We start from the raw sequence: 25,201 nt of genomic DNA, 5'->3' as shown, positions 1-25,201 counted from the left end.
AAAATCACAAAAGTGAGAGTCATTCCACCAGGGTGGTTTGATTTGTGGTTCAAAGTTGTTGATTGCTGGTAAGTAGATAATTTTGTTTGCCATGAGTTCTCTGAATGCTGATTCCAGTGATTGTCCTAGTGGTGTGTAAATGCATTTTGAAGAATTGTTTGCATTACCCCGTGAGTTTGGATTAGGTCCCCGATTGGTGTTATTGTTTTGGGCATTGTTGGTGTTGTTTGTGTTGAGTTGATCTTGATTGGTATTTGGTGCATAAGTGTTAGTGCCTGGGTTAGCACCTTTGGGATTCTTTGTGGCTTGAGGATTACCTGATAACGCGAGCACGAGCTGCTTTGATTTTGGATCATTTGATTCATTTCCTCCTTCATTTCCATTGTTTTTGTTTCTGGTCCAGAATCTGGATTTGTCTAAGTTGTTGTTGTTTTGGTTGTTGTAATTGGATGAACTCGTTCCTTCTTTGAAGAATTTCAATGTTCCTTTCTTGATACATGCCTCTTCTACTTGGATGCCATTCTCAATCAACTTGGCAAAAGATGGTATGCACTGAAGTTTGAGTATGTAACTCATCTCACTATTCAAGTTGTCGATGAAGATCTCCATTTTCTCTTTTTCAGGCACATCATGAGGATATCTCGAGATCATACATCACCAACGTTAAAGGAATACCATGAATGTTTCATTGTTTTTCTCCTTGGTATTACAAACATCTAGCATAGTGATAGCATGTTGAATGTTATAAGAATATTGAGTTATAAATTTGTTGACTAGTTCATCGAACGATCTGACGGGAGGTGTGGATTTGGATAACCATTCCATTGTTTTCCCTCCCAAGCTTCTTGGGAATAACCTCATCAAATAAGTGTCACCATGGGAAAATTCAAGACTCATTGTACAAAATTCTTGAATATGATCACGGGGATTGCTTTCCCATCATATTTGTCAAATTTTGGAATGTCTGAGTTTGGGGGAAAAGGCACCATGTTTAAATGTCTGTCAAAAGGATAAGGACAAATTTCAGTTAAGGAGTACCATACTGTTGTCCCTTGTTGCATGTCTTGCATTTGTCTTTGTAACATTTGCATTTGTTGAGTGAGAGCAATCAAAGGTGCATTATTTTGCCGAGGGAAGAGTTTTTCCCTTGCATTAGTTCTAGGCTGAAAGGGTGTGTGGAATGGTATGTTTGGTCCGAGGATGTTTTGCTTGGGGAAGTTTTGTTCTGGTAGATCTTGCTCATGTATGTTTTTCTTTGGGTCATGAGCTTCTTCCTCTCTTTATCGCTCTTGATATTCATAATGTTGAGATCTTGTTCTAAAAATGTCAGTGTCCAAATCTTCAGGAAGTTTAACTCCTTTGCTTGTGAGCATGAGCAAATATTTTTCTTTGTCATTTTCCATGAGCCTTTCCACAAGCCTTTGAAATGAAGCACTTTCTTGACACTCTTGAAGGATTTCCTCAGTAATTTTAGAGTCCTAAGTGATGCACTCTTCGGGAAAGAAGGCTAGATTGATCTTCCCTCCTTGGTTTATGCTTTGACTGAATGCTCTACTCCTCAATGGTTCCTTGTCAAATTCGTTGGTTTTGTTTTGAAGATACAAGCATATATGATGAAGGAATGTGCGATGAGATTTGAAGAGTTGGCGATTGATGTATAAAAATTTATTTCTTTTGGCAAGTTTCGAAGAACTCGGTTGCTGTTTCTTCAACTTAGTGTTATGATAAATATTCTTTCTTCTCAGAATATGAGGATTAGTCATGCACAAGCGATCAATGGTTTCCTTTGATTTGTTTTGGATTTAGTTTAGCTTGTTTTGGAAACTCAAGTTTTACTTTATCAAAATGAAGGTTTAGATGCCCCCTCCCAACAAAGTGTGTCAAATGATATGGAATACAAGCTTTCCTGATATAGAAACTCAATTTGACAACTTGGAGTTTTAAAACAAGTGTGTTTCGGGATAAAAATACGTTTGATTGAAGGACTTGTTTGACACTTGTGATGATGTTTCCTAATTTTGATAGGAGAGATATGTTTATCTTGCGACTACTTTCAGATTTTGGACAACTTTGTTTGATGGAAATTTTGCTTTAGAAATAGTTTTTTGATACTTTGTTTTTGGTTTTTTGCTTGATGAAGTTCAGGCTTGATGAAGGAAAGCTTTTGAAATTGTTTTCAAAATTTTCAAAATCGACCTCTATTTTGCCCCTTGTTTTTCTGATTTTGGCTATGCGCTAAAACAGAGACACAATGTGCTATAAAAATTTCTCAACGTGCTAGTGAAAAGACTCCACGCGCTACGTTGCCCCCTGATATGCGCTAACTAGTTTATCTTGATTTTGCCTTGGTTCAAAAGGTTATGCGCCAATATGGGCCGCCTAGGCGCTAATTGTTAAACCCTACGCGCTAAGGTTTGGTTTCCATGCGCTAAGCTGATGCTTCAACGCGCTACTTGAATTTGCTAGTTTTGGTTTCTGCTGAAGTGCTAATGTTTACACTTTATGCGCTAAGGTGAAGTCCAATGCACTAAAAGATGGTTTCTACATGCTAAGAAGTTGCTCTTATGCACTAAACTGCCATGATATTTTGACTTGGTTGTTTTTTGTGATTTTTGGAATTTTGCTTTGAGTTTTTAGTGTTGATAAATGATTTTTTGAAGTAACAAATGAAAGCACGACACCAAAGAGACAACCATCTTACTTAATCTAAACAATAAGTGTATGTTCTACGAGGATGTGTTCAAATCCTCAATGTTTTGACAGGTTTAGATACAACATGAACTTCAGTCAGACTCTTTATTCAAGGGTCATAAGCAATATCATAGCCCACTAGTCTTGATACTCCGTCAGCTCAAACAACCGTGTCACCCCCTAGGGGGCACATGTTTTTTTGCCTTTTGCCAAAAATTAACTCAAAGTGATTTGCTTCACAATTGAGTAGTTATCTTGGGAGATATATGGTGAGCGATCTTGGGGGCGGATTCTTACCCACCCTTGCACTATGATATTGCAAATGTTTGGATACTGACTCGGCTCAAAGTTTCTATGCTAAGGTTTGTAATTAGGCTTCCCGTTTGGCTGTCAGTGATAAAATCCCTCAGGAGGCTTCCCAACCTTTAGAACAAAGGCTTTACGTATCTCAAGGCTACTGGGGGAAGGCTAATCACTACGTGCAACCGTTGAAAAGGACTTTTGTCACTTTCCACTTTTGATTATAGTGGGTTGGAACACTTGGCTTCAAAGCCATTTCCCACTTAGTTCGTTACCTTCACATCGACAAAAAATGGCTTTAAGAGTTTTTCAACCCCTCGGGAAGGCTGACCTGCTAAAGGATTTACTCCTTGAAATATGGAAAGCGTAAGAGTGTTTTGGCTTTTTGATCACCCAATTAAGGGGAGAGCATATACCTTCCACTTTCGAGACAAGGCACACAAGTTCTTTTTAGCCTTTTAAAGAAATGATTTGCTAACTCTATATGGAGATGTTGCTCCACGAAAACATGGTGTTCCTTTTAACATTTCATAGCAATGATTTTCTGATCTATTTAAAAAGGAACTTGGTCAACAAAATAAATGCGATGTTTTGTCAACAAAAGAAATCAATTTGAAAGGGGAAGATCTTCCCTCTTTAGTTGCAAATGACCTTTGGACTTTATGTGATTCTTTACCTTGCAAAAACTTAAAATGTATCCTTTTATGCACCAAAGGATGGTGAAGTTCTTTTTAAACCATTTGTTTGCAAAACTTTGAAAAACTGACTTGTTCTTTTTAAGATCCAATTTGAAAACTTTCTTTCCTAGAAAAGCAAGAAAAATTGTTTTGTTTTGTGGTTCTTTTTAAAGCCCAAACAAAGTGAGTTCAATTTTATTCAACAAGAATCAAAAATATTTGTATTTTAACTAACTTAACTAAGTAAAAAAATTAAACTATTTATGATCCTAGAAGTAAAATTTAGCTCCCATTTGCAAGAAACTATTAAAAACCTTGCAAGATACCAAGTAAAATTGTTAGAAAAATTTGTGGGTTTGGTGGACTTCAACAAGTCTAATTTCACATTCGATTACAATTTTTAATTTTGCGTGTCTGTGATGCGCTACAGAATAGACTGTACGCACTATCGGATAGACCCAATGCACTGAACTGTTTTCCAAATGCGCTACTCTATTATTCTCCCATGCTGAGACCTATAGGAAAATTTTAGTGGGGATGATGCGCTAAGGTATGGTCTGCATGAGTTGGGGAAAATTTTAGTGGGGATGATGCGCTAAGGTATGGTCTGCATGAGTTGGGGAATAAGTCCCACATGCCAAACAATGAGCTGGATGCGCTGAAAGATCAACCAGATGCGCTAAGGGATGTTCTCTACGAGCTGATTCTTGTTTCCCGCGTACCTGCAAAAGTGTTTATTTTTAAAAACTGATTTGATTAATGGGGTAGGGCCCCACGGTGGGCGCCATAAATGTGTGTGGGAAAAGCGGGTCAATGAAATTTAAAATGCGAAAATGCGGTCTCAAAGAGGCTTGTTCACACACCCACGGGACTTCTTGGTGCAAGTTATGGAATCATGAAGAATGACTCAACTTCCCAAGGTTGGTTCCATGGTTCTCTATCTCACAAGGTACCTCAAGCCAATGCCTTTTCTCTCAGATCACTGAGCAAAGTGGCTTAGGGATGACGAATGCAAGAACGAGGGATGCTTATGATTGATTTAATTATGAAATGCATCCTATCTATGCATGATTCTACAAATGCAATAAACTAGATTATAAGATGACAAGATTCGTAGCAATACTATCTTAACATGATATACTAGTTAATGATTTAAGCTAATGATAAAGGAAATAGTCTAAAATGCTTATTAGATTAATTCCTATTACAAAGAGAAGCTAAATGTATTGATAAATTTGAGCATAAATGAGATACTAAAAGCTTGCATGGATGCTTAAAATGGAGTAATGAGAGCTCTATTTATAGTGAAAATAGGGCAATGGATGGTCAATATTGAAGGAGTTAATCAAGGGTTAGGATTCAAAGTTATCAATCCATGTTTACAATTTTCACCAATGAAATGGTGATAATTGTCAACATAAGACCGGTTGAGAGGAGATGAAAGAAGCATTAAATGCTTGAGAAGACCTTATGGTTATCTTAGGAGGTAAGGGTTAAGGTTAGGTTAGGGTTATCCAATGGATAAAGCTTTTATCCAAGGGGTAAACTCTTGTGCAAAGGTTAAAGGGATAACCATGGTCAAATCAATGAATGCTTGATGAGACCCCCAGGTTAGATGGAGGTTAAGTTAGTCAAAAAGTCTCTAACCATGCCACTAAGGGTTAGTTTAACCATTAATGGTTTGAAGACTTTGGTGAAAAATTTGTAAGAGTCCTTCCAAATTTGGGGGTATTCAACAAGTTAGCTTATTGAATGGATAAAGGCTTTAATGTTTTTATAAGACTTTACTCCAAATTTGAGAAGTGACTTCCTCAATTTTAAGGAAAAAGGATAATGAATGGGTTTGGGTTAATTGATTAGGATTAGATGGATTCTAGAAGAAATTAGGAATATGGTTTAGGATGCAAGCGGGAGATGTAGGAAAATGCAAGTGGGTGAGGGAAAATAGAATTAATTAAAATAAATTGTTTTATTTCAATTTGGTTGCAATTTGGGAAATTGAATAAATTAGATTTATTCAATTTGGGATAAACTATTAATTAAATGTAAATTTAATTAAAAGTAAGAAGAATAGATTTAATTAAATAAAATGATTTATTCAATTAAATGATGTAAAGGGGTTAAGTGATTTTAACTAAATAAATTGAATAATTTATTTATTTAAATAGAAGAATGTGGGTGATTTAGTTAAATTAATTTTAACTAAATGGAGGAATGGGAATAAAATGAACATTGAATATTCATTTAGGAATATGGTCATTTTTATACGTCTACACAGGGCACTGAATAAAAAACCATCAAAAATAGGTACCGAATACCGAGAATTGATGAATTGATAGATGAACTACATGGGGCTAGATATTTCTCCAAGATCGACCTTCGATCAGGATATCACCAAATCAGGATGAGGTAAGAGGACATCTCTAAAATAGCTTTCTGGTGTCACTATGGACACTTCAAATTCTTGGTTATGCCTTTCGGTCTAACCAATGCACCAACAAATTTTCAGTCATGTATAAATCATATTTTCCTCAAGCAACTAAGGCAATTCTTACTACTATTTTTTGACGACATTTTGATCTACAACAAGATTTGGGATGAGCACCTTAAAAATATTGAGGAAACATTGAGGATCCTAGAGCAAGAATCATTGTATACAAAGGCTTCCAAATGTGAGTTTGGAATGGAGGAAATCTTATACTTGGGGCACAAGATTAATGTGGAAGGAGTGAGTGTGGATGAGGAGAAGATAGCCGCTATCAGAGAATGACCTAGACCTAAGTCCCTCACACAATTAAGAGGGTTCATGGGGTTATGTTGTTACTATAGAAGGTTTGTATGAGGGTTCTCCAAAATGGCAGCTCCTCTCACTGATCTCACTAAGAAAGGGGCCTTCACTTGGAGGGAGGCAGCCCAAAGAGCTTTCAAAACTCTAAAGGAAGCTATGAGCTCATGCCCCATTCTTTCTATTCCAGATTTTTCCCTTCCTTTTGAACTGTAGTGTGATGCCTCTAGGGAAGGGATTGGAGCTGTCCTCATGCAAAATAAACATCCCATAGCTTTCGAAAGTCATAAGCTGATGAAAGCAGAAAGGCATTACCCCGTCTATGACAAAGAAATTTTGGCCATCATGCACACATTAGCCAAATTCCGCCAGTACTTGGTTTCCACCAAATTCCATGTAAAAATAGATCATAACAACCTAAGATTCTTTTTAAATCAAACGGATCTAAATGATAGACAACATAAATGGGTCAGTAGGATTCAAGCTTATGACTTTGATATTGAGTACGTCAAAGGAATGACAAATGTTGTAGCAGATGCCCTATCAAGGAAGCCACAAATAAATACCATGACTTCCGTAAGTACTGATTGGAGATATGATCTTTTGGCAGAATATGCCAAAGACCCCTTTTCTAGCGAAATCTTGAGGGATCCATCAAACCATGCAGAATACAAAGTTGTGGAGGACCTTATTCTATATAAGGGTAGGGTGTACTTAGTGCCCAACTCTAAACTAAAGGAAGTAATAGTTAAAGAGTACCACAACAAGCCATTGGCAGGACACCCAGGATTCTACAAGACATATAAATAGATCAGAGAACGATATTCTTGGAAAGGACTTAAGAAGGAGGTACAAAAATATGTGCAAGAATGTACACAGTGCCAGAGAAACAAGGTGGAACATAGCCACCCAGCTAGGTTGCTACAACCATTGCCCATTCCCAACCAGAGGTGGGAAAGCATTTCGATGGATTTTATCACCGTCCTACCCAAGGCTGAAGGAAAAGACTGTATATATGTAGTAGTGGACCGTCTCACTAAATATGCACACTTCTTTGCCATATCAAATAAATTTCAAGCATCTCAAGTAGCAGAAGTGTTTTTTAAAGGAGTCTTCAGACTTCATGGGCTCCCCCGGAATATCATCAGTGACCAAGACAATTGGTTTATGGGGCAATTTTGGCAAGAAATCTTCAGGATGATAGGGACTAGCCTCACCCCAAGCACCAGCTATCATCCCCAAACCAATGGACAAACTGAGATCATCAACAAATGGATTGAAGGATATCTAAGAAATTACGTCACTGGGTAGCAAAAAGCTTGGACCAAATGGTTACATATAGGGGAATATTGCTATAATACTACACATTATATGTCAATCCAAATGAGCCCATTCAAAGCACTCTACTGTTATGAACCCACTTCTTTTGGATCGCTAATTGCTCCAGAAAGTCAAGTGCCACGAGCAAGAGATTTTATTCAAGAGAGCATGGACATCCTAAGAACTCTAAAAGATAACTTACATTAGGCCCAAAATCAACAAAAGATATATGCTGATCAAAATCACATTGAAAGATCATTCGAGGTAGGGGACTTAGTCTTCCTACGACTGCAACCTTACAAGCAGTCTTCATTGAAATCTAATGGGGCAGAGAAGTTGAAGCCTCAGTTCTATGGACCCTATCCAATCTCAAAGAAAGTAGGGGAAGTGGCATATGAACTAGAGCTTCCCCCGGATAGCCGCATCCACAATATATTCCATGTGTCTAGGTTAAAAAAAGCATTGGGACAATAGATCTCTCCCTACAAGGAATTACCTCTGCTAGATGATGAGGGAACCGGAAGCAGTTTTAGACGTAAGAGAAAGGAGAATAAAAAATAAGAGCATGGTAGAATAGTTGATCTTATGAAAATGATTACTGGAGGAAGATGCAACCTGGGAAGGTGAAGAAATCTTCAACCACCCAAATCTCCACATCGCTTGAGGACAAGCAATGTAAAGAGGGAGGACTATCATATTCCCGTGTAAACAACAAATGCATAACCGAATTAGATTCACAAGCAATGTATTATTTTCAACTTTTGAATTAATAAAGTTTATGTGATTAGTTAAATGTATTTTATTTCAAATTGATAAAGTCTATGTGGTTGGTTAAGTATGTTTTCCTTAACTAATAGCATGAATGGAAAGGTGTATCCTTTCCCAAAACCACTCGTAAAAGATGTCATGTTTTCCAAAAAGGTCGCACGGTTCATGGTAAGTATAAACCACGACTGTCCAAGGAAAGTAAGAGGTGGAAAGTAGGAAATTGCCAGGAGAATCCACAAATAGGTAACCTTTGTTACTCAACAATATTATCATATCAGTTCCATTACTATGCATGGAACCCTATGGGATAGGCTGCGATTGTATCAGGATGACACGGTGAGGAGGGAGAGACGCTGGTTCTTCCCAGTGATGAAGAACCAACATCTAAATCGTACAAAGCCTCCCCCCCTTCCCATCGCTGGCAGTCAGGTACATTCCCAGGATAGTCCATCTGGGTGTCAAAATACAACCATGTTTTCTTATTGCTATGTGAAGTGTCTTCATATGCAAGAAATGTATTCTTTCTATTTTCCTATAACTTATTTTTAAAATCATCTGGAATGAATATAATATATGTGATTGTACTGTTTAATTGCTAAAAATCACAAATGTAGATCGATAAATAAAGACTCTTTGTCAATGGGATTATTCATATCAATAATAAGAAAAAGTACAACAATCCAAGTAAATTGAAATTATCCGCCATGCTTAATATGCAACCTACAACATTAGGTTTAGTTAGTAAATCATTAAAATGCACTCTAGTAACAGATAAAAAGGGAATAAACCATAATCTATGTATTCACGGGTATATGAACATAAATAAAGGAAATGAACGCTAATGGATAATAATCATATTTTGCAATTAAGCTAGTTGTGATGAATCAATTCCACCATTAGTAGGATGGACAAATGATAGCTAAATAACACAAATTCTGTAATTATTAATTCTAGGTTTGCTGTAAACATTTATTATCTTTCTATGTTCCCTGTTTGTTAACATATTCGAAACAAGGGAGTGCCACCCAAGATCATACCAGACCCATCCTCAGGTAACCCTACAAGCCCTAAGAGATGGGATGGGTTTGGATGGGTAGGCCAACTTGGAGCATTACCCTAGCATTCTGAATAAGTTTATTCTTATGCAGAAGTCATGTAACTGATTTAATATCATTGCTGACATGGGTTCATCATAATGTCTAAATATTGTAGGAAGCCCTAGATTCGATTTATTGCCTTATCAAACTTTGGGAGTGATAAAATTGTTCCTAATTCTAGGAAGGCAAGGCAGGTGCAGTAAGGGTTCATTACATCTAACCTCCTAGACCAACATGACTCAAGGGTTTTCTTCCATTCTTTTTTGTTAATGCACACATTCCACTTTTTGTTTGCAAGGTCAAGGATCTCATAGGTCTGGGTGAGCATCTTGTAGAAACAGTTAACCTTAAGGTTGAGGAAAGGAGTACCATCAACCCATTTAATATTTGGAACTATGTTTACATCATTAAGAGACTTGGTTGCTTGCTTTAATTTAGTGAGGGACTTGGATAGGACTGAAAATGTTCTCTTATTGTTGGTAGATAGATTGAACCCACATTTTAGAGTTTCCCAAATTTTAGCATAATTATTCTTAAATAAATCATCCAATTTAGTCAACCCTGGTAGGCTCCATTTCCTAGCTGAACAACTTTGAAGTAGAGCCAGATTGTGAGCAACATTCCACCATATAGATTTATAGCCATAGATCTTTCCTTTGCCATAGTTAATAGCTTCAAAATGAAGGATTTTACCTTTGCACATTTCCTAGGTCCCCCAGGTGCTATGGAAGACATTAGATCCTAAGGGGATAACACTAAAGTTCCCAAATAGTATATCATGAAAGCACAAGAATTCCACTTCTTGGCCACCTTAAGGGATGCATCCTATATGTTTCTCATTTCAAAATTTCCAAGGCTCCTCCTCCTCTTGAGCCTTGACACTCCACTTGGTTGCCAAGGCAATCCCATTGCTTCCTAAGGTCTTTAAGACTCAATATCCCCAAGTCTTTGCTCATACAACACTATTCCCAATCTGATGACATGGTTCTTTTGTTTTACTCTTCCATCTGACCATAGAAATTATTTGATCAAATTTTGCACTTTATTAACTTGATATCTAACAAAAAACCAAGTTGATGCATGTTGGGATTAAGGTGTCTCAATTTTTGCAAATCCTAACATTGATTTTATTTATATTTATTTATTAATTGCCTACAAATGTTTGGTCATCTAGTGGGACCTACAGAATTGGTGGCATCCTACTTGGTGATGATTGTATGACACATGTTGCACATGTGGAAGTAGGCATCCCATTTTGATGATTTTGACAAGTGTCATGTTATGATGATTTTATGAAACTTACATATGACAACCTATGATAGATTCTATGACAAAATGGACAAGTAGCAATAGATACCTTTGCATGGAGAAGGTGAGTGCCCAAGTTGAGTTGCGATGGGATATAAGAGAATCAACTAATAATAGTCAATGATGAAGGATTCTCTTACAACTGTGAGCGTTGTAAGCTATGATAGCTATAAGATACATAATCTATCATACCTAAAAATAGTAAATTTGGGGTGCCCAACTTAGGAGGTTTGAATGGGGAGTCATTTGGATATGTACACGTCATTTGCATGTTTTTTAATGGCTGAATAATAGGGCAAAATATTTTGCATGGCCCCATCTAGTATCTTCATCTAGAAGCTACCTCTTGGGTTGTATTTCTCTATATAAGGTAGCCTTGGAGAGTATTAGTTGTGTTTTGCAGGTGAAGTGTTATGTTGTGGAATTGATCCAAATTGTGGGTTGTTAGTTGTAGACTCCTTTCAAGAAGCTAAGCACTAATATTGCATTGCAACCATTAGTTTATTGGAATACAAAGTATTGTGCTTTTGGAGTGTAGGGTTTTTCTCTTGAAAGGGTTTTCCCCACCATATATCTTGTGTTCATTATTGTATATCTTTATGCATGTTCATTATCTCTTTGTGGATGTGTTTCTTATTATGTAATAGTTAAAGATTGTAAAGAAATTTGCTTTATCTCCCCCACTAGATTAGTGTTAAGAAGTGTTGTCCACACCTTAGCTTCCTTTCAATGCAAATACAAATATTTCTTGTTCCAACTATTCAATTTCCTTTCAATCTTGGCAAACATCCAATCCCACATTTTTGGCAGCAAGGGAGATATTGAGAATGGTATGCCAAGGTATCTTACAATCCTTTCAAACCCTCCCCATTGCCAACCAAATTCACTTAATCATTCAAGAGGCCTATCAGACCCTCCTAGAAGAATGAATTTGTCTTGTAAAATCTTAGAGCCAAAAGATTTAAACAAGAAATCAAGTCTATTAACCAAGTTACCCACATTTTCTTTTGTAAGAACTGGGAATAGAGCAGTGGGTCCTGTCCATTCTTTCCACTACACCATTCTATTGAGGTGACCTAGAGGTAGATAAATGTCTCCTAATCCCATATTTCTCACAAAAGGTATCAAATTCATCAGAAACAAACTCTCCTCCTCTGTTAGATCGTAAGCTTTTGATTCTTCTATCAACTTCATTTTCAACTCTAGCTTTGAATATCTTAAACTTTTCTAATGCCTATGTTTTTTCTCTTAAAAATGCAACCCAAGTCATTCTAGAATGATTATCAATTAAGAGCATAAAATACCTCACCTTGTAAACTCCTTGTTTTGGTCAGACCGCATGAGTTTGTGTGTACCAAATCCAACAGCCCAGTAGAACATTGTTCTTTCAGCTGAATGTTCCATTTGCCGGTTTTCCCACTTGACATTCTTTGCAAAAACTGTTATCCAGTTTAGTCAGTCTCGATAAATGTTTCATAGCTCTTGTCAAACTGATCTTCACCAAATTGTCAAAATTGATGTGACACATCCTCCACTGCCATAGCCAACTTTCATTGATTTGAGATAATAAGCAATGTCTTGTAGCAGTCTCCAATTGATACATGTTTCCATTTGTCCTTTTTCTTGCAACAATATCAGTTCCGGATCTCACAACCACCATCCTAACAAATAACATTGTAAATATTTTCGCACATCTGTCCAACACTTAAGAGATTATGATGTAATCCTTTCACATAGTTTACACTATCAATGCTATGTTTTCCATCAAAAGTAATAGAACCTATTCCAACAATATGTGTAGTTTGACCATCCTAAAATCTAACAAAACCACCATCATACTTTTCAAGTTTTACAAACTTACTTTTGTCACTGGTCATATGATTTGAACATCCACTTTCAATCAACTATTCATTCTATCTCTTCTAACATGAAATGCTGATGCAACAGTTTCAATAACCTTATTATTGCTAGGTTTAGATTCATCTTTCTCTATCAATAACAAACAATCACCATCTTCATAATCTAACTCATCATCTGAAATACCAACATCATCTTTAACATAGTAGGTTTTCTTATTGAACTTTCCCTTGTTTTCTTTAAACTTTTGTTTTATTCCTCTTTGTGGACATCTAGATGCATAATGACCAATCTTTCCACACTTAAAACATTTAAGAGGTAACATACCTTTATACTTGGTTCCTCTCTTCAAATTTCTTATGAAGCTTGTTTCCATTTTATCCAGGCTCTCATCATCTAGATTTTTGTCCAAAGCTTTTGTAGCTTTAAATGCTATCTCAATTATTTCTTTGTCTTTACCAAACTCCCTTATCTCAAATGTAGTCAACGTGCCATACAACTGTTCTTTGGTGAATTTGGACAGATCATAAGTTTCTTCAATAGTTGATATCTTGTCATCATAACATTCTAGTAAAGTCCCCATGATCTTTTCTATCACATCCTTATCATCCAAGGTGCCGCCAAGATCTCTGATCTCATTCACTGCACTGTCACCCTTATGAAAATAGTTTGTTATGTCTTCACCTTCTTCCATCCTCAAGTTCTCATATCTGCATTTAATAGTTTGTATCTTAGCTAGCTTAACTCTACCATTTCCTTCATAGATGTTTTTTAATCTTTCCCAAATTTTATAAGCAATATCTAATGCAACAACCTTCATCAATTCAATTTTAGATAGGACACTAAAGATAACATACCTTGCTTGTTCATTCTCTTTATAGGCTTCAATCTTATCCAAGGTAGTAGGACCATTTGCCGACATCACATTCTTCGTCTCCACAGCTTTCCAAATCTTGTAACTTAGGGAAATCAAATATCCTTTCATCTTCACTCACTAGAAACTATAGTCAGATCCTTCAAAAGTAGGAATAGTCAATTTATGTGCCATCAAATCTTCCTCGAGTGGTTAGTCTCACTTTCTAGGAACCAAATCTCTTCTTGTTTGAAGTAGGGTTGTCCTTGCACCAAAACATCGACTTGCTAATGCCTGATACAACCACCAGACTTATAGAATCCACCTGAGGTGTTTAAGCCATCTGACAAACTCGAGTGTTGCGCTGCACAACACAAGGAGATCAAGGGTGCACACCTTGCAACAATGGCCTCTTGATAGACCTCATATAAGTCCTACACAGCCCATCGAAGGTTAGCTTTATAAAATTATGTAGGAAGTCCATCCGCACTAGGGTACTTACTATTATGGAAGGAGAACATTGCTCTAGTGATTTCTTCTTTGGTTATGTCTTTACCAACCTCCTTAACCATTTGCTAGCTAAGTTTTTTGGGGATAATTTTCTTGCATAGCTCTTGTGCATGGTTGTAGTTAATGTTTGCATCCTCAATAGTAAACAAAGATTGATAGAATTTAAGAAAGACACTTTTAATTTTTGAGTTCTCATGACACCATCTATCATTTTCCTAAATTGGTCCAATACACTCTATACTATGTTGAAGAAATACTTTGTCTCTCTGCCACCTTCTTTTATCTAGCTTACCTAGCTACTTGTGCTCTCTTGCTTTCATATTTCCTCAATCTATGTTGCACTACTTTTTATTGATTGATCAAAACACTGTTGCTAGGGTCATTTTGCATTCTATATTCCATATCCATTAGTTCCTCTTGAAGTTTCTATTCTACTCTACTATTCTCCAAAGCCTCTCTTTTCTCTACAGTTCTTAAAAGTTTTGGTAGGTTATCAATTAGAGAGTTCCAATAGGTCCTATTGTCCCCTCTCTTGTTCATAGCTCTAGTGATTCTCCCATGTGTCTAAATCCCATCATGGTAGTCTTGGTAGTTTCACAGATAAGTGTTACACTGTTGCATTCTTTGCTGCTTTCAAAACAAAATGTGTCCCTTTGGTCATAGAACCTATCAAGTTTGCAATACACTCTTATCCTTGTCTTCTAGTTGTTGCACCAAGAGAACCAAATTCCTTTACTCTCTTTCTTTTTACCTTCTAGTGGGTCATACAATTTTAACATCTCTTCATCCTTTCCTAGAAGAACCTCTCATTGCCTTTCCATCCCCAGGGGTTACCTCCTTTCTTATCTTCCCCGCTCTTTGTCATGTTGAAGTCTCCTCTCACCACCCAAGGGATTTTTGGGAGAGTATTGGCCATCCACTGCCATAAGGCAATTCTCTCTTTATGCTCATTGGAGCATATACTAAGCATATGCTGAACTTGAGGTTGTCTTTCATTATCTCCACCCATTAACACCTACTACATGGAGAGAAACCATAACTTGTAATGTATTTACTCCATGCTCCATTCACAAGCATTGCAATACCCCCTTTTCCTTTCTTATGTTTAGTGTGAAAGACGAGCATTTTTCTAGATGTGTTTCAAATTATTGATCAAGTAAAAGCTTACGACCTAGACTTCTTGAAGAATCAAATAGTCCATACTCCTATTCTGATTCCATAAGGTTCTTATTGCATATTTCCTATAAGAGGATTCCAATCCCCTAATATTATAACTAATGCATTTGATTATACTTAGCTTTGTGGAGGTGGATACTCTTTACCATTCTTGCACAAGTTGTTAAAAAAATTGGGAGCTCATTCCCTTCCTCTTTCTTGCCATCCTTTAGAAAACTATTAGTTCTACTAACTATATTCTCTTCCTCCTACTTTTTCTACTGATGCTTCTCTTTCCACTATCTTCTCCTTCCTTTTTAAAAGCTAGGGGGAGAGGATTAACACACTATTATTCATCTTGTCATTATCTTCACTATCTGATACGCCTCCCTCTATTTCCATAGGATATGATGAATCAATTAGGTTTGATGGAAGGACAACTTCACTTTTCTTTTTGTTAATGGCCAGAGAAGAGATTTGTTCATCCTTTGTTTGGGGTGATATCTCAGTGTCTTCTTTTAGTGCTATCCCATTATTATCTAGTGTGCTCAGAGCACTCAGAGGGTCTGGGAAAGAATTCTTAATTATTTGTCTTACTTTATTTAGTTCTCTTAGTTTATCAAGAACAAGAACGGTCTAAATCATGCTTGCGCGACTACATTTGTTTGGTATCTTGGTGGGATTAATGTCTCAATCACGCTTGCATGACACCAAGGAGTAACGCTTAACAAAAATCCTTACTAAACACCTTGTATTTAGAGGCCAAAAATCCTTCTAGTTGCTTGAGAAGGACAAGTTCGGATACTTCGAAGAGATACTAAGTTTGCCATGGGGAGATTTCCATGGGGACTGATGCTTGGCTGCCCTAAGAAGTGAGTGCCATGGAGGGGAGCCCGTGGGGTCAAGCACCTATGTATTCTCCTTGAATCCCATAACGAGTCTACCTCTCAAGTACCTAATGTCCTTGCCTACCATAAGAAATGTGTGAATGAGCATGATTGTATTGAGTCTAAGTTGAAATATCTTGTCTTATTTGCTTGTCAAAAGTTGAGTTGTGTCTCATTTCAAAAACAAGACAAATTGATTCAAAACAAGGTTAAACAAAGAACATTTCATTCAACAAAGTTCAAAACACCTTCAAACATGGTTGTCAAAGATTTTTCAAAATCTTGTCTCAACATTCATGTCACTTAGATTTAGGTTCATCCTAGGTTTGCATTTTGCAAGTTCATTGTCAACTACCAAGGTTAGGTTTCACCTAGGTCATACTCCTTTGCATATCAATAAGGGTCATCCATTTGCATGTGTCCTCTTGCATTAGAGCAATACCATTTCATAATTCAACCTTAGGTTTTGTCTTAGGTTGACATTGTCATACATTCATATTTGTATACCCTAGGTCTCTTCATTAAGTTTAGGTCATTATCATATCATATTAGGGTCATTTGCATAGTAATTGTCCCTTTGTATATAGTGTCAAAACTAGGTTTTGTCATACTTGAGTAATCCAAATCTTTGATAAACCCTAAGTCATTGTTAGGAAGTCTAGACCTTATCAATCCTTTTCTCTTTTTGTCATTATTGTCATTTGGTCAAACCTAGCTTAGTATCCAAGCATATAGGTGAGACATTGTCACTTTGTCCTTTGTCACTTGGTCCTTTTGTCCTTTGAGGTCTAGACATCATTTCAATTTCCTAAGGGTCTCTTTTAGATTTGCATTCCAAAAAGTTTGTCAAAATCTTGAAAAACAACCAAAAACATAGGTTGCATTCTTGCCATAGATTGCATTCTCATTTATTTAGTTTGCATTTAGTTGCATATCATATATTGTCCTTGAAAATTTCCAAAAATATTGCATCTGCATAGTGACATGTTTGTTGAAATGAGGTCTCAACCTTCTGACGAAGCCATGTCATCACAATTGAGCAATCAATCATGTCAATCCAATCTCTACATGTCTCGAAACTTGGATCAAACTTATCATGATGATGTAAATGTCCAAATACAAAAACTAGAGGAGAAACTAGCTCAAGAAGAGGAGATATTGGAACAAAGAGTGAAAAACATTGAGAAGAATAGATCACAAATGTCCAAAATGTTTCAAAAATTTCCAGGTCAAAATCCAAAGATTGAGCCAATTGATGTAAGATCTCTTCTTGAATGATTAGACATACCAGCTCTCCTCTCCCAAATAGATATGATGAAACAATTTCAAGAAAAGAGACAACATCAATTTCAACATTATGTGCCTCCACAACAAGAACAAGAAGGTGTTTACTATCAATCAGATTTTCAACCAATACAACCAATGGTTCAACCAATTGTTCAACATATACAACCAATACGACCAATGGTCCAATTTCAACAATATGTCCAACCAACTATACAATGTCCACAAATAGTTCAACCAATGGTGGAATATCAACAAGTTCAATCAACATATCAATGTCAACAACCACAACCAAACATTCAAAAACAAAGGTTGCAGCACACACCAACCCAAGTTTCAAACATGTCAGAACAATTGAACCAAGTCCAATATCAAAACATGACATCATATCAGAACCAACTCCTTGCCAAACAAGTTCAAATTCAAGATACAACTATGTCAAAACCTTGAAAGAAAGGTGGCTTTATTGCAAGGCTCTTAAGGAACCTACCAAGTGAGTTCTTTGAGGAAGATCAAGATAATACAACTATGTCTAGCAATGCCTCATCCCCCCACAAGCAAATGGACTCTCCAGTGGCATCTATCCCTACACCTTTAGAAGTTTCACAAGAACCTTCCATATTGTCCTCATCAAACAATACACCCAAGGATGAAATTATCCAAGAGCTATCCCTAATTGATTTCCAAGATAATCCAATTCATGATGCACATCCTTGTCATGTTTCAGAAATACAAGACCCAATGCCACCATGCACTTTATTGCCATTACCTATTTTAGAGGACCCCATTCGAAGTCCCTCTTCCTCATGTTCAAGATTGATTCCTTGCCAGAATCCATCACAAATGTTCAAAGTGCATTTCCTTCATGTCAAAACATTAATCCCTTGCCAAAATCCCCCATGCATATCCAAAGTCCAACCCCATGTCAAGAGGATAATTTAGAGCACGAAGAAATGAGTCCTCAAGAACATCAAGATCAAGATCCTGAAACCTTATCATCCCATCCGATTGTTCACCAGGACCCCATCTTCCCAGACACTAATGATGATTCCCCTATTCTTGTCCATCCTATCCAAAGTCCTATTGACACTCCATTCCCTGGGCAAGATCAAGATATACCAGTCCATCCAATCCCAAACAATCCCCTTCCATTTCATGAAAAAAATGTCCTTTTAAATCCCATTGACATTCCAGATATCCCTTCCATCCTTTCCAATGATCCCATTAAAAGTCAAGAGAAAAGCACCTTTGAAGAGGATTCCAATGATCTTCCTCCTTGTCAAGATCAAATTATTCCTTTAAATCCTCCACAAGAGCCACTTTTTCCTCCATCTCCACGTCTTAATTCAACATATCCTCTCCAAGAGCGCATTTCTTTTGATGATCCCATTATTTCTCCCATTCCATCTCTTGAAGAACCAGTCATTGAACTATGTCCACTATACAATCCTAGTCCCCCTCATGATCCTAATCCCCCTCATGATTCTAACGTGTCAGTGCAAGATGTTCATGAACCCTCAACATGCATAATGGGTTCTTCCACTTTGGTGCAATCCGATCCACTTCAAGATCTCATTATTTCTCTCATATCATATCCACCTCATAATGGACTCGTGTCTTCTTCCCAAAGAAAAGAGTATCCTACAAGTCAAGATATTCATAAAGGCAAAGGAGTAGATCTCCATAAGCAAGAATCCCTTCATGTGAAAGAAAATGTTAAGGGTCGTGTCTACACAACTCACTCTCAAGACATTGGTATCCCTCCATCAAAATCCAAACATATCCCTTCCCCATCATCCCTTCCATCCATCTTAGGTCCTTATATCCCTTCGTCCTCTATGCAAGGTCAGAAAAGGCACACATCCTTGAGTAAATTTAATCAATCCAAAAGAACTCCATTTCATTCATATCCATCCATGCATTCCTTTCCTCCTCCAAGCAATTTGGATGCCAAGTATAAACTTCATAAGTCTAGCAATCCACATGTATTCAAGGATCAACATGTCCAATATAATCAACATGTCAAAGCAAAGAAAAATATGATCCAGAAAGAAAAAGAAAAATCCAAAAGGCCACAAAGGCCCACTGAGCAAAATAAAGCAAAGTCAAAATTTATATGGGTTCCTAAATCCCTTGTGCAAGCAATGCACTCCAAGGAACCACAAAAACATGAAAAATCAAAAACCATGTGGATCCCTAAGCAACTCCTTGAAGCACAAAAGCCTAAAGAAACATCCAACTTGGCATCCAAAATTGCTATTCCTCCATCCAAACCTCTCAAATTTGTTCCTCCACCGCCTTCTTCATCCATTTTGGGCCCTTATGTCCCAAAATCCCAAGCTATTCCTCCATCCAAATCTCACAATCTGAGATACATCTTTCCTCCATCAGTCCATCACCCCTCAAGGTGTGTGCCAATGTTGATCTTGCCTTCATTTCCATCCACTGAAGCCTAATTCTTCCAATACCCTACCTATTATCCAATGCATATTTTCCATCCTTCCATCCCTTTGATCCAATCCTTTGCATAAATCCTCGCCTTAGTTTCATCTTATTTTCCATGTCCTTATCCTATCAACATCTTTGAGCATACTTTTAAAGGTCATGGTCCATTTTTTTTCAAGGCTACTATCCAAAAAAAAAAAAAAGATGCTTGAGTCCTTCTTCCATCCCCTATCATGTGTCCATCTTCTATTGAAAAAGTCAAAAAAGTAAAAAATACAAAAAAAAAAAAAAAGAGACAAAAAAGAAAAGAAAAAAGTAAAGAAAAAATAATTCGTCCATTGGTGAAAACCTAGCAAACAGGCGCCTTGGGCAAGTACCGTGATGAAAACCTAGCAAACAGGCGTCATGTGTAATCTATGAACTTCTTGCACACCGTACTTGGGGACAGGTTTTATCCTTCATTTCCTATTGCCCTTCACTATCCTATTGAACCCCTGTCATTACCCTTCATTATCCTATCGAACCCCTATCATTACCCTTCATATCCTATTGTCCCTCATGTCCAGTTTCCCTTTCCACCTTTTGATCTTGACAAGGCTGAGGATCGTCATGAGCATCATGCATCTTGTTTGCAGCTTTTAGTCCATCATAGCTTTTGGTCATTTATCCATTTGCTTATTACAACCTTTCATCCATATTCCTTGGCTTATTGCAACTTTCTGCCACTATCTCATATCCTATCCCGACCTTCAATCCATGTCCCTTATCCATTCTTGGTCTTGCTTATCCTATCCATATCTTATCACTATCCATAAACTCTTTTTCATTCCTTGATATTGATCTGACATAAGGACGCGAAATTTAAACATGGTTTCAAAAAAATCTTGACATGTCCCTCATGCCATGTCACTGCTTTACATTGTCATATCCAGTCTCTTGTCCCATCACGCCATAGCCCTTGAAAATTGCATCCGTATTGTCTCCATACTAAAAGGCCTTTGTCTTCCCTGTATCCACCATCATTTCAGAAAGCCTATTTATTCACCTGTCATATTCCTTGCCTTGCTAGACATTGGGGGCAAAATCATGAAATAAAAACAAAATTGAAAAATGTCCTGAAAAAATCTCTTAAAAATTGAAAAATGTCCTGAAAAAAATCATAAAAATCAAAAAATGTCCTAAAAAAAATCCCTAAAAATCAAATAAAGTCCTGAAAAAAAAATGAACACAAAAAAAATTGTAAAATCTCGAAAAACAAAACAAAAAAAATAAATGATCCCTTTGTGCATAGACAGATCCCTGAGTATCCCTCCAATGACATGCAATCATACATTGTGCTTTAATGAAATCACGCTTAAACAGATGACCTTTTTCAATCAAAACCAAACATTCAAACTGATCACAATTGTCATATCAATCGAACATCAGCATCACAATCATTTGTCCTTGTCTCTACTATCATGGGTCTTATACAAGGTGTGGTATACTCGAAACCAGACTGTGTCTTGTCTTAGACGGGGTACCGCATATCCTGAAACTAGACAACATGATCGTCCTATCAGCACTTTCAACTTTTGACAATGAAGATCAAGATGTTTGTTTGACTTGTTGGAATTTGTGCATCTTATCTTTTTACTGATCTATCTTTGGCTTCGGTCATGTTCCTATGTTGCTCGATGATGTCACTGAGTGATTTAGAGTGACCGGGATGGTTCATGGTCCCTTTCTTTTTTGTTGTGATTGTTGTTTGTCTACAATGTGTCTATCTTTTGCAAAGGGATTGCATTTCAGCTCTGGCCTTCAATGCCATGATGCTACGCATCCATTTTGCTACATTAAATAAAGGTTCTCACCTACAAAGTGCATTAGTGAAAGCAAGTTTTCCTTCATCTCTAACTGTTCTCTGTCTAATTTCTTCTCACTAACATTTCTTCCATCAGTCCTGGCAATCCGTTTGATCCTATCATTTTCTATCATTCTTATCGATCAATTGGCCTCTTTTCTGCATGTTTCCGACCAATTCCTCGAGGGGGCATGCATATGTCATTGTCAGTGTCTGGGGCATTTTCATTATTGTTCTTTGAAACAACGCTTGAAATCGCATTGTCTCAAAGAGGGGCAAAATGTAGACACCTAAAAAGGTCAACGCTTGCAGAGTCATACTTTAACATTTGCACATTGCCTTATTTTAGGGTTTTTGCGTCGCATTAACATTTCTCCTATGTCATGCACTTAGTCTTTATCATTTGCGAGCATCGAGTCCTTCTTCTGCATTCCTCATTTTTCTCGCTTTCAAATTAGGTCTTGTCGATAGCAATCTTCAATCATAATTTTGGTCGATCTTGTCAATCTCTTATCAATTTGCCAATCTTGTCATTTTGTGATCGATTCGTCATCGATCCTTGTCCTCTTTAATCATGTCAATTGGCGCACATCAATTTGGTCTCTTTATCAATATTGGTCAATTTGTCAACCAATTTCAATTATTTATCAATCAAATCATTTATCAGCATTGGTCTTTTATCAAGTCAGAATCATGATCAAATCGATCCTTCAATCAAGACCTAATTGTCATTCTTGCATTTTCTAATTCATCTTCTAGGGTTTCATGATTTATTCATTTAACCTTGTTTGTCATTTCTCCCTCTAGGTTAAATAATTTATTTATTTATCCTAAGTCTTCTTGTCACAATTAAATGTTTATTTAATTGGCTAACTAATTCTTCGCTCTTTGTGAATTAATTAATAAATGAAAAATTGTTAATTAATTCACTTAATTCCTAATTTCCTCATTTTCTAATTTCCTAATTTCTAATTCATCTAATTTTCTATTTTCTCTAATATTTCTCCTAATTTCATGGGAATGACATAGCAAATTTGTCATAATTTGTCAATCAATCAATTTTGACATAGCAATTTGTCATAATTTGTCATAATTTGTCATAATTTGTCATAATTATCAATCAATCAATCTTGCATAGAAAGTGTCAATTTTGTCATAATTTGTCATATTTGTCATTCTTGATTTGAAATTTCCTTTCAAATCTCTTCATGCTAATCTTGTCATCTCTCCAATTTGTCTATAAATTGGATGAATTTCTTCAATCAAAGATCTCCAACTAATCACTTTTTCGAATCCCTAATCACATTATCGATCTAATAAGCACTTTGTCGAATCAATCACGCTTCGAGTATTCTTGAGCAATCATCTTGTCTACTTGCTTTCATATCATGATCATGCACTTGTAGGTGAGATCCACAACAAAGTTATTTGAAGGAGAAAGAAGGACAATGGAGCCACATGAAGGAGACATTCAGATCTGCACTTGGTTTGCTTAATTTTCAAATCTTGAATATTTTGTTTTCATGTCTTTATTGGATGTAATTAGGATTGATCATTGCATTTGAGCTTTTGTGATTGAGCTAGATTACTAATATTGATTTGCTTTGATGATTTCCGATTTCCTAGCTACAATAATAAATTTGCTCCAGACATTGCCAGGTGGCCACATATATGTAGCGCACAAACTCATGAATGAATCGTTGGTTTAGTTTTTTCCACCATGCCTATTGTTTCAGTAAAGCAGTTGCTACATATACTCATGAATGAATTGTTGGTTTAGTTTTTTCCACCATGCCTATTGTTTCAATAAAGCAGTTAATGACTGAGTATCATGTACTGATTTATTATTACCAGTACCGATCTATTATTACATAAATACTTTAACTTCTGTAGTGATTTTTATTTATTTAACTAAAGGTGCAAAATAGTTTTATGAAATATATTAATTTGTTAATAGGTTACACAATTTTTATCTTCTTAGAAAAAAAATATTATTATTTTTATTGGAAAGATCATATATTAGTGGGAACATTTAATAAAATAAGATATAAAACAACTTACATCAAATTTATTTTATGGGAGTGAAAATGTAAGTGGGAATATTTAATAAAATAAGATATTAAACTTACATTAAATTTATTGGAGTGAAAATCTAATAAAAGTGGAAAAAAGTGTAATGTTTTTTTTTTCATTAATCATTAAAAAAGTAATGAATTTTATATTAATAATTAATAATAGTAATTAGATCATATTTTAACATTATTTTATTTTACAAAATTTTGGGAAGACACTTGGTTGTTAGACTCTCCCATTAGTGACAATCCTGATCGGGGCAAGTTTTAGGATTAGTGTAAGGAAAAATTTGGTACTACTGTGGCTGACTACTGGAATTTATGTCAGTGGAAGAACCTATCCACTATTGATCCTTCTTTTGAGAATCTGAATAAAATTATGAATTCTATGGTGGTGGTTGATGACGAGGACCAGCTTATCTGGAAACTTATTGCTGATGGTAAAATTTCCATCTCCTCTCTTTATTTTCAGCAATATTCTTGTCAGGATAGTCCATGTTGGGCTAAGGCTTGGGTGAAAGGTCTTATTCCCAAAATTAATATATTTTTTTCTGGACTGTTCTTCAAAACAAGATTCTGACGACTGACAATCTCAAAACAAGAGGCTTTTGTTTGCCTAGTATTTGTCATCTTTGTATGTAGAATGAGGAAACCATTAATCACATGTTTATCCATTGTCCTTTCTGTGTGGATATTTGGGCTAGCTGCCTGGACAACTTCAATGTCAGATGGGTCTTCCCTGAAGCTGTCCAAGATGTCTTCAATTCTTGGTTCCACCCTTCGAAGAACAATTCAGTTAATCTGCTATGGAAATTTGTTTTACCTCATATTTATTGGGGAATCTAGAAAGAGAGAAATGATAGAGTGTTCAGAGATAAGGCATCAAAGGCTCAAATTATTTTTGAGAAAATCAAAAGACATATGGTGGAGAACCTCTACATCATCGGTGGAATAATGAATCCCAAAGATCAAGGTGATAACATCATTTTTAAAAATTGGAGAATAAAGGGGAGTGAAATCATACATGCTAATCCTAGAGAAGAGGTGAGATGGGAATGCCCCCCTCAGGGATGGATGAAAATCAATTTTGATGGCGCTTCCAAGGGTAATCCTGGTAATGTAGGGTGTGGTGTGGTATTAAGAGATGAAGGGGGAATATGTAAACCTGTCAAATATACTCCAATAGGTCACCAAACCAATCATGTTGCTGAGGCCATTGTTGCTTATCAGGGGTTGGTTCTAGCTAAAGACTCAAATTGCACTAAAGTGTGGGTTGAAGGCGATTCTTTGAACATTATTAACTATTTGAATAATGTTTTCCCTCCCTCTTGGTATATACACAATGCCAT

This window comes from Cryptomeria japonica, chromosome 3 (assembly GCF_030272615.1).
Source record: "Cryptomeria japonica chromosome 3, Sugi_1.0, whole genome shotgun sequence".
Taxonomy (NCBI): Eukaryota; Viridiplantae; Streptophyta; class Pinopsida; order Cupressales; family Cupressaceae; genus Cryptomeria; species Cryptomeria japonica.
Note: the sequence above shows the minus strand (reverse complement) of the source record.